The sequence below is a fragment of the Micropterus dolomieu genome, linkage group LG23, assembly GCF_021292245.1.
Source record: "Micropterus dolomieu isolate WLL.071019.BEF.003 ecotype Adirondacks linkage group LG23, ASM2129224v1, whole genome shotgun sequence".
NCBI lineage: Eukaryota > Metazoa > Chordata > Actinopteri > Centrarchiformes > Centrarchidae > Micropterus > Micropterus dolomieu.
The window spans coordinates 31203944-31216198 of NC_060172.1; positions in this window are offsets into that span (position 1 = coordinate 31203944).

A 12255-nucleotide genomic window follows, 5' to 3' on the forward strand; every position below is an offset into this window, starting at 1 on the left:
CTTGCTGCTTAAGCTTTGCTTGTATTTCCAGCATGTCCTCATTTGTCAAGAGGATGCTCCAGAACTAATCTGTTTAAATGTATTATCAGCAGTCATAATGCACTCAGTGTTGGCATGTCAATGGACAATTACTAAAGCTAAACTCATATCAGGAAATGTGATATCTGGTGCGATATCATGGCCTATGGCTAAAATATGGCAAAGTCAAACTGTTTTAAAAAGTAACTGCTATGAACAATAGCTGAGAAATAGATTTTTAAAGAATGTCTTCTTCAGAAACTGAGTTATTGAAAGTATTGTAAGTTAGAGATGGTTAAATAATTTGATGTGTGGGTGTATGCAATTACAGCTTTCTACAGTGAAGATGTTTACAAGTACAGACGGTGTGAAGTCTAAGGTGTTAATGAGTAGCGGATAACACTGTGCCAACAATGCATTTTACAGCTCCAACAGGGAACACATTCCCACTTATTGCATAGTTTGCATTTGCAACTGGGGTCTTATATATATATATATAATCTAATTATACATATAGTATTTTATTGCTCAAAAGTGTGAGAATGAGAAAAAATGTGCTGGATGTCTTTTGATCTGCCAGCAGTAATTTTTTTTAGAACATTGGTGAAAACAATAACTTAAAGTGAGACTATGTCAATTTTGAGAGAAAAAATTACTTTTCTTCTTTCTCTGACATATGAAAACTTTTCATAAGCAATAAAAATATGCTGTTGCTCTATTCCACACACACGCACACACACACACACACACACACACAAGCACACACACACACACACACACACACACTACTACAGCCGTACTTGGTCTGGACCATAAACTTTACATAAGAAGTGGACATAGTCAGTGACGTCACCTGTTGGTTTGTAGACTGCCGTTTTGAAGACTCGAGTTTGGCCCATAGGGTCGCCATAGTTACTAAATGAACATCGTGTTGTGTTGAAGAACACTTGAAACTAGCGACTGAGACCATAAACTCATCAGGAAAGTGTTTACTGAGGTAATAAATCAGCTGAGAAGTAGGGTCATTTTACCATTATTTCTAATTGAACCGGACCTCTTTTTGCAAACAGAAGATTGTTCGATAGAATGCAGGTTTAAGGGACTTTGCGTCTCAGACCTTAGCTTCCTGCTTGAGTTTGACCAGTATCTAATGTCAATGTTAGCAAACTTGGTGGTAATATAGTCAATTTGACTATGATTCTTCTCTTGTTACAATAACTTAGCATTTTCGCTAAATGCTCAACAGTAGTTTGGTGTTAAGCTTTATACTCTCCAGTGTTTTGCAAAAGTTTCATAGTCTCACTTAAACACAATTCTGTTAAATCAACAGCCCAGGAAAAGCAGAGCAGTAGTATCTGTTTCCTTGCAAGCACATTAATTAACAGAGATTACAAGCTCTGTAGCTCTTGGCTGCATTTTTTTTTTATTGAAAAGGAATCATGTCACTGTTATCATGCTTACTACTCCTCCTCATCAAGGAATGTACTACTAACAATATTAGCCAGACACTGATACATACAGCAAGCCAAAAGATGGTAAAAACTAAATACTAAAAACTAATTTGGCAAGAATATTTGAACCAATAAAGCCCTACATGCTCAATTACTGAAGAGTGCATGAAAATGCCACACTGTATTCATTTTACTGGCAGTCAAATAATTGAATACCAATAGTATAGTCGTAATAGAAGCCTAATGCATGAATACACTGTAAAAAACGCCTGTGAAATCCACAGTCATTTACTGTGATTTGTTTCACAGTAAGTTGCTTGTCAATTGCTGCCAGTTATTTACTGTGAATTTCACAGTAGGTTTCTTACAGTGTATATTCTAACACAAATAGGACCGTTTTCAGGTTCAAGTTCAAGTTAAGTTCAAGTTCAAGTGCAAGCATACAAATGATTTAAATGCCGTTTCTCATGGTCCACATCCCATGCAGTTTTGCATATTACACCACAGACCTGAAGAGGAGAGATAGAAACCAACAGAATGTGTAACACTTTTACCTATTATATTCACTCATCCTTGCGTAATGGGCCGGCCTTGAAGTACAGTCTTAATAAAACATCTATACAATAATTTGAATGAAAGGTGCATTTAGATTGGGGTTTATTTTGGAAAGATCTACTTAGCTAACAGAAAGAAACTGCACAGCCTTGCTGTGTTGGCCAGTCAAATCCTGAGACTAAATCAAATTCCACTCATTGACATTTGAAATAAGCAGGCGAAGAGTAAAAAGCGTGTCACTCAGAACTGCCCGCACTCTCTTCATGCATGAATAGTCCCATCTAACAATAATAAAATCCACTTTCATTGTCAAAATGACTTCAACGTTAAATTTACTCTTTGTGGTTTTTCCCTATATAATACTGTATCAGTGACGACACAAAACATTTTCTGCTGCTGCATCAGAGACTAATTCAATCAATTTAAAAATGGTGAACTTTATATCAAACCTATTTCAAACTTTAATAACCTTTCAGAATAAGAAAATTAACCACTATACCCCCAAAATCACCATGAGTACTGTCTGCCCCCTTTATCATTCACTGGCTTTGGTTATGGGCACGGTATAATCTAATTACTGTCCTTGGAGTTTGAGAATAATTGGATCAAGCTGTTCCCTCAGTTAATATTCCCATTTTCTTGCTATTCTGCATAATGCATTTGTTGATGGAGTAAATAATTATGTGCTTGTTTCCCTTGTGGCAATCAGCGTACATCAAAATGCATGTCTTATCACAATATCAATTCACTAAATAAGAATATAATTCAAAGTAATGTTAAGATGCTTATATGACCATGTAAAATTGCCGCATTCTTCTAATTCAGATCAACAGCCAGTGGCAAATGACAATCAGTTCCATCATAAATCACAGCGTACACATGCTGAGTACAAGTGTAATATTCTGCTGGGCATGTAATTAGCCTAATCCAATCATTCTCATGATCAAAGCGAGATACAACAATTCTTTGTGTGTTGTCACAGTTAATAAAGCAGCTTCTTATTTTGCCTTGAAGTGACCTCAGAATTTTCTTGCATCTGCATTTAATAAATAATAATAAATAAATGTGGTAATATTCACAAAAAGATCAATGCAGTTGGTGGGGAATATAAGAAAACACGTGTGTGTGCGGATCGGATGGTCCGCACACACACGTGTGTCCACATGGACAACAAGCAGAATGTTATAACCATATTACAAATTATATGTTTGGTCGACATGTTCTGTTGGATTTTGTGCTAAATAATACAAGTGCTCCTCTATTTGTCCACCTTTCTCCAAATGGCTCACTCTAAGGTAATAAAAACATAACGGTTCATTCATGGAAGGTCTTTACACACAAAAAACATAGTTCTGTATATTATATTGCATTTCTGTCAATAGATCCTCATAAATATTACACATGGAACCTTTAACTGCAGACTTCAATGAGGAAAAATGGGGAAAATTAAACTATAGGCTATATTAATGTCCTCCTCTTAAAATTTGAATAATTTAGCATTCAATCACATTTTAGTGAGTGTAAGTAGTGAATACCACCACAGAGGCAATTTTATCTTTCAGCACAAGTAAAAATACATTCACAACAATCACAATCAGCAACCACAATCAGGAATAAAGTGAACGCTTGGCATTGACTCAGTTATAATACACACACAGGCAGAGCAACTTCCATAATATACAACCGTATTATACTGCACTCCACCCATTCTGATTACAAAAACACACACATACAAAACAAACCCACATTAACATGTTTACTAGTTTGTCAGTTGCTGAGAATGTTTGTCTCAGGAGGGAGAAACTTGAAAAGTAGTGCAGTAAGTTGTAAGCAGTCCAATCATTATCAGAATGTCTCATTTACTTGAAGGAACACACACTGCTGCTCGGTCTCTTTCTCTCTTCTACAATTTGAAGCTCAATTTGAAGATACTGTCAGAGAAAGAGAGGAAGTCAGTGATCAATGTGTTGCTTACGTTTTTGGCCTTGACTGAGTTATGTGACGCTTTACATTAACTCTACTGTATGAGTCGTGCACCTGCCGTTTGTTCATTCATCTTAAACAGATTGACTTCCAAGATGATGTGGGTGCGGATGTGTGTGTTATGGATGGACTGAGGCATACTGGGACAATGGTGGCGTATTGACCACCCCAGAACTAAAAGTTAATAGTACTGAATCATTCCATCTAAGCTATGACAATCTGTAATTGTTGCAATTGCAACCTTTTTAGGAAGCTACTACATAAAAAAAAAAAAAAAAAAAAAAAAAAAAAAATTATAAATTTTTTATTTTTTTATGTAGCAACAACCGCTATCGCAACCGCTGCAGCTTCCCTCCCATCTGCTACGTAACCAAGATGGCGACCGCTGTGGCTGAGAAGTGCCCAGAATTCCTTACTCAACTTATCGATCGTTATGAGCACACCATGCAGGTACTAACAGTGCACTGCATTTTGCTGTTGGTGTGAACGCATTTATAAAATAGCAAATTTAGGTACGGAAGAATGCAAATTGAGACACAGCATTAGTTTCACATGTTGGCATGCTAACGCTTGCTAATTAGCGCTAAGTACAAAGTAGGCTACAGCTGAGACTGATGGGAATGTCACTAATTTTGAAAGTATTTGCTCATAAATTACAAATGGAAATTTTGGCTTGATGATGGTGCCTGATGAAACGTCAGGAGATCACCAGTTTCTACAACTCAGCCTGAGGGGACATTTGTTCTATTTTGGAATTTGGTATTTCATTATCCAGAAAAACTGTTAAGGGAATGTTTACCAATCTGGTGGGATAAAAGCACTCACATACGTCTGTTTGCTGTGGAAGTCACTATTAAAACTGTATAAAATCTGTAACTTTACACTCTTCCCCATTCCTTTTTTGCTCCATTTTGTGATGTTCCCAGCAGTATGGGTGTCATTTGTGTACTGCCTCTGATGCACCTGTTGATATGTGTGTATTTGCTTTTTTATATGTATCTTTTTGTGCCCACACTGCAAATCAATTTCCCATTAGAGACGATAAAGTTAATGAAACGTTCATTCTTTATCAGAGTGAGGTCTACAGCAAAGACGTTGTGTGGGATTCTGCGTTGTGTTTGAATAAACTGATGCAAAGTTAATTCAAATGTACCAATAAGTCATGTGTGATACCACTTATGTTTCAGTAATTGACATCATTAACTAGGACATGTGACTACACAAGCCATGATGAGCCAGTCGACATTTCTCAATAGAAAATGTGCCAGATATTGTGTTTTACGATACTGCACCATACAGATGTGTATTAGTGATCTGTGTATTAAACATTACAATAACAACTTACCAACTGAACACTTCCTGCGGAGATCGCCACATGTAAACAGACACTACAATGTAATTTGTGCAAATTAGATTGACATATTGCATTTTGTTCATCATTAAGCTGATAAAAAGGGTGTATTTTTACATTAAGATCACACAGCTTTAGTGCCTGCTATTGTTGTCCCAGGACTCTTCCTGGCATAAGTGAACACCTGCTTTCAAGTTTTCTATTTGAAGATGAGCCGGTTCTTTGTCTGCACCTGCTGTGTGCTCTTGGTGCAGTGAAGTGATAGTGTAAGCTCCTGCCTCAAAGTGTGTTTAAAATCGTACTGCTCACTCATGTTGTTTGCTGTAGACACAACATTCTCTCACATTCAGGCAGAGATTCAGTCTCACTTTAAGAAGAGTGTGAACCTCAATAAGAATCTGCCGGGACGTACTGTATCTGTATCTCCTTGGCATTTGGTAAGGCTGAGTCACAGCCAGGCTGGACACATTTGTTTCTATTTGTTTAGACTGATTTATGTTACACGTTATCAGTTATGCTTGCAAGCTGTCTGCTTCTAACTGATAGTGGGACAGATACATGTTGCAAATACATTTTAGGAAAAACATATTAATCTCTTTCAGAGGCCTCAACTGAAGAACAAAGCTCAGACTTTCAATCTGGTGTACATGCAAAACCCAGCCCTCTCATTCGTTTTAATGCGACTGATCCGACGACATAACAGGGGGGCTTTGGCAAAAAACCCCAAACAGGATTGTCTGGCAAAAGAGTTGACCACTGCGAAACCTTTGCCAGACCACCAAGTGCGAGCACACAAGATGGTTCTGTCTGATAAGCCTTCAAACCAATGAATCTGTTACTGAAACCCAACTCTTTGAATGGAATTGTTTTCAATTTAGACACCTGTCAAGAGTCTAAATGCTAAGTTCTAATATTAGTATGCTAACATACTAGCACTAAGCACAAAGCACAGATGGGAATGTCATTAGTTTTGCAAGCATTTCACAAATTTACATTTTGACTGGATGCTGGTGCTAGATAATAAGTTAAAGCATCAACAAAGTTATTACAATTCATCCTGATCCTCCAAATTTCATGGCAATCCTTCCAACAGTTGTCTGTTACAACATTCTCCACATCTTCTATTGTACAGCTGGCATGCAAGATTATACAGTTCAGTGGGAACATCAGAGGAGTCAGCATCCTGCTTCGTAGGATGATAGCGCTGGGTTTTGCGAGGACCTGTATTGATCTGCTCATGCAGCATTCTCTCCACTTGAAGTGAGAATTTGCCTCTGATCTGAACCAGCTTTCAAGTGGGCAAAACAACCTCAAACAATCTGACTCAAAGGCACTTTTTGTAATGTAAACCAAGAGTATGCAGATTTAAAATACCCCAGCAAGACTGCAGAGCTATTTCAAAGCATAATATATGCTTCTGAGTTTTACTCTGAACTCTGCTGAGATGCATTTGAGAAAGGAACTGATGCAGAATCAAAATTGTTGGCAAAGATTTCAACTGAAATAACCCTCTGATGAATTTCCAAGAAGATCTTAACACCAGATCAAACTATTTCAAAAAGAACCATTTGTAAGCAATTTGTTTATGAACATACCAGTAAGTGAAGAACAAACGTAAAAGTTAAATCTTTAGACTTTAAAAACATTTCATTTAAGGCAGTATGGTAATGATCCACTGATGGTGCAACACTGAGGTGACTGCAGCACGGGTTCATTTTTTCTGCACAGCATGCCACACTTCAATCAGCTTTGAGTACTGGTACTTCTGTTACAATCTATCGTAGATAGATAGATAGATAGATAGATAGATGTTTTTTAGTCCTTGCAGAATTTAATTTTGTGTCTTACAGCAAACGTCAGACAAACAACATCAACAGACCAACAACACAAACATCTGAGTGCTATGTAAATTATACTAAAGTGCAGCACCCCGACACCCCAAGATTCAGCTCTGTTTTATTATCTCATTTTTTTGTTAAGAAATCCAATACTAATAGGCACAAATGACCTGCGGGCCCGGTTGGTTTCGGAGAGATGGCACCCTGAACCTTCTGCCTGATGGTTACAGCTCATACTCGGCCAGATAGACAGTTTGGGCGTTTTGGGACTGAAGAGTAAAACTATGGAATTGTTCTGTGTTGTTTTTTCTAGGCAGTTACAAAATTCAAAATTTTTTATATGTCAGTCTGGCCACATTTTGTAAAGCTGGTATTTCTGTAGTATTCTTGGTAGCAATTGGTTTGCAACTCATCTGTGAGCGCTTATCAATCACACACTGAGTTTGTGCGGGGCTGAAGCAGCATCACTGGAATATCCCTATGTTGGGAGATCTAATTAAGTCGTATCAAAGTTTGTACATATGTTAGTGTACTGCTGATGATTTGGGATAAGTGTATTTTTGTGTTCTTATTGTTTTCAGTGTGCTGTTGATTTTAATGTTGCGACAAGACACATTTCCCGCAGAACAGCACAGGTATAGTCTCTTCCATTCTTTCTATATCACAAGCTTTTGTACAAAGATAGACTTTTTGTGGCAATAAGTAATGCTAAGGAGTGAACATATTTTATCATTATCATTCAACTGCATCTTCATTAGTGTCAGTATTTTGAGAAGTGTTGGATAATCTGCAGTTCCTTCCAGAGAGTTTGGCAGCAACATGCCAAAATGACGTCTTAGAGATCATCCAAAGTCTAATTAAAAGATTTACATTTCCGTCGTGCTGAGCAGAGCCAAAAATTACAGGCTCAGCAAACTAAAGTTTTACAGTGACTAAAGCACAGATGACACTAAGGTATCAATCTTTTCAACCAGATGTCTAATGTTACTGCAGTGACAGTATTTCACTGATTCAATGAGCCTTCATGCTGTGTGTCACTAGGTGTGAAACAACAAAGGAACTAAGAAATAGACAAAGATCATTAACAAATCTGCATTCTAATCCCATTAATCTCAACAGTTCTGTAAATGACTTGACTCAACATGAAAGTTCTCTGTAATTCAGCCAGATAAGACACCACAGAGCTTTTGACAAACTCATCTCTGCTGTCGCTTGTCTTGTTCAACAATGCACTATGATGGGGGGAAAAAACATCCATAAACAGTCATAAAGCATGTCCTGTCTGTCCGTACTGCAGATTTCAAAAGGCTGACAGATCAAAGGAGAGAAAAGGTTCAGACCTTAATTGTAGACCGGAGCAGCTCCACATCCACTTCTTTGCATGCCGCCTTCTCCTCCGCTGCCTCTGCCTCTGAGCTTAAATGATCTCATTAAGATAGACTAGTTGCTGCCATCAAAGGCGTCACTGCCATTCATACATGAATCCTGCATCCCTGAATGAAGCAGTAGGGCTTACAGGTGTACATGTCAGGAAGGCGCTCCAAAGCTCACGCTGTGCTCCAATGCTCAGACACACTAAACCCTCCCTCCCTCTATTCTACTCTCCTCCCCTCGCTCTTCCTTTCTCTGTCACTCTGTCTCTTGTCTCATTCCACTTTACCGCCCCTGTTTAGTTCCCACCGTTTCCCCTTGCACCTCTTTCTTGCTACTAGAATTAATGCCAGTAATTGTCCGATTCCAGCAGGAGTGTGTGTGTGTGTGTGTGTGTGTGAGAGAGAGAGAGAGGCAGGCACGGCTTGAAGCAAGACATCTGTGAGTGTATTTATATGGGACTGAGGGAGTCTGCTTTGAGGACAGGACCAACCCCCATCCTCTCTGAAACAAGCAGCTATTGGCATGTACCAGAGAGGGATCAACAGCCTACACGAGTACAAGAGGATGAGAGGGAAAGACATGGAGAGGCTCTGCACTGTGGGTGTGTGTCTAAGAAAGATGAAGTGAAAAGAGATGTGCATAATAAAAAAGTCACTGTTTTCAACGAGCACCAAATCACCTTCAAATCGTGGGATGTAATTAAATTTTTTGACACTGAAAGATGACCCCTGAGGAACCATTAAGGACTACTTTTCCTCTTTTGAAAGGTGTGACATTTAGAAGCTACTGAGGGGAATCCACCAAACTTGAGCCTAACCTTTACAAAATAATTGTTGTGCTTTGCATCATGTGACACATCCATAATTGGAAAACAATATTAAAATCCAAGTGCCTCACTGTAACAGTGGTAAAGCCACGGTAGTGAACACATTAGTAGACTATTCAATGCACTGTACTGATTAACAGCAAAACAGCAATGTTGATTTAAGGAAGACGTGCACCTCAGCCAAGAAGTGATGAAGTGGCTGCGGTGCACAAAGCCATCTACCTTGCTTTGAAATCTTTCCGCTCCAGTACTGTGACAATGCTATCCCACTGCACTGCAAGAAAAGATGTATTCACCCCTGGCCTTCTCTTTAAGAGCCTGTGATTGAGTGATTGTCTTAAGTGCTCTGTCCATTAAAATAGCACACTATAATTGCTTTATTTCTATAATCTTGCTAATAAAAAGGTTGATGCTGTCGTTTAGCAGAAAAGCTAGCTAGAAAGACTGATGTCCACATGCTTCTACAAATACAAATATGCTTGCATTCATTTGCTTTATATCGAGGTTTATGTAAATAAAAGTGTTTTTGTTTTGTTTTTTACTTTAAAATGCAGGCCTCCCTCGAGCCAGTCTGTAACAAGATGCATTATCCCTCCGAGCTTCATCAAAATGAGACACAAGTGTGCAGCAGCTGTGGCCTTTCAAAGTTTGAAATTTGACCTTTAAATTTTGTCCCCAATCACAGCGATTTGTAAGTAAGGCTGGACGGGAGCAGTTCCGTAAATTTTTCTGGAAGTGTTGCAAACCTTAGTAGAGAAAAATGGAATAGGAACTGCAAGCATTTTTATGTTTTTCCTCATTATGGAGCCATGTAAGTGCCTTGAACGCATCATGTTGTCCCAGCTCAAACTCTAATCAGCTTTGATTAATTTTTGTGGCATACAGTTTATGTTTCAAAATCACCTCAATAAAATTGGTTAAAGCAGAAAATATTTCATGTAAAATCCGACTGTGACAGGGTTTTTAATGTTAATTTAGTCCAGAATTTGGTGAATTGGCTAAAATAAAGATGAAAGAATTCCCAGTTTTTTAGTCAGTATTTTAAGTTAAAGCAATAGACTGGCCAAAACAGCAACAAAGCCTTATTAGATCTGATTTTGCAGATCCTATTATCTCGGTGTTGAATCTAAATGAACATGGAACCAAAATCCTGTGGACTTGTGGTGTCATACAATCTTTGATCAAAAAAAGGAGCAGATTGTGAGTGCTGGTTATAGAAGTTGGTTCAGTAACCTACAGCATGTTGTACACCAATGTGGTGTGCGCCACCTTAACCTAATTTTAATGAGTTTTTGGCAGAATAAGCCATCGTATCGCTCTTTTTAATGTGAGTGCTGGCAGTGATGATTGAAAGCTTTATAATTGTGAACTATTTTCTCTTTCTGTATGTCTCCACAGTTTGCCTTGCAAGAGGAACAAGTAGGTCAAAGCGCCTGGGGACCCTGTAAGTATTTTGACAGACTTTCAGATCTCCTGGAAGTTGGTCTCCAGAGGGGCAAAGGCAATATTTAGGGCAAAGTCTTGCACAGTTATCTCCTTCATGTAGCTAGCTAGTTCCTCAGAAAACTGTGAACATTAAAAATATATAGTTTTAAAAAGCGATATAGTATGTACTGTATGTGAATATGATAAAGGTATGGGAGCTTGACAAAGGCAAGACATGTACACATATGTAACAGTGATTCAGGGAGTCAACTGCAGTATTGTTTTTGAGAGAGATGATTGTGCTTTCAATGTGCAGTGTTTGGCTCATAGGTTATTTTAAGTACAACAGAGTTATAGCATTTCCAAAGCAAGTCTTTATGGGAAAGTATCATCTACCGTGTCACTGCCACTGTTACAATACAACAGCTTGCATAAACTGTAGCAATGGTGGTGAAAAGTGGCTGAGCAAGAGAACAAGCATAAGAAAAAAACCCCAAAAGACTGAATGGCAGGGTATTTTGTCTCTGAGTGTCTCAATAGGCAGCCTACAATGTGTGCTAATTCATCCTTCACAAAGAGCCTTGAAGCAAGGCTTTCCCAAACCAGCAAACAAATCACTTCCTTAGCTCAATTAGTATTCTGTGGCTGATTCTCCCGTCTTTGTGTTGTGAAATGAATACTGGAATAACAAACAGATTCAAGTTATAGGTGCGGCTCAAAGAGAGGTGACTTTGACTATTCATGCACCCACAGAATGATATATACCTCCTTGTTTTTAACCTACTATATTTTTTTACCTACATCCACAATTCAATGATATTTTTATATAAAAATTGGCACATTGACCATCTGAATTCAGTTAAACAAATTGTGATTTCTCCGAGACACCGACTGCTCCATTTGTTTTGGCCAGTTGCTTACTGTTTACTGACTTATACACCTAGTAATTAGACAATTGTGACCAGCAATCATTATATTTTGGCACACAATAAAAAATAAATAGGACATAACAAGAGGCCGATTCGTTGACAGGGTTCATAAAAGGAGTACATTTTAATCATCTTTTGTACTGCATATTGAGGGAGACGCCATTTTCTCGGTAGTAGGGGGTACACTCTTGTCCAGTCTCTTGCTCGGTCACTCGTCTTGTTTTTTTTTCTCTTTCTCGCTTCCTCCTCTTCTTCAATCTCAATCAATCTAAAGAACTTACATTGTACATTATATACCTTTTTGTTTCTTCTTATAGCTTGCTTGCTGAAGAGTTTTGTTTGTGTGATGCGGTGCCGTGAAGCATTACGCCGTTCTTGCGGCGATTTAAATGTTACGTAGCAATACATCAAGCGCCCCGGGTCCAAAGTGGCAATGACAGACACCATTCTCCCTATTATAAGTCAGTGTGCCATCAAACTGATTATGAAGCTGTTATTCGAACCA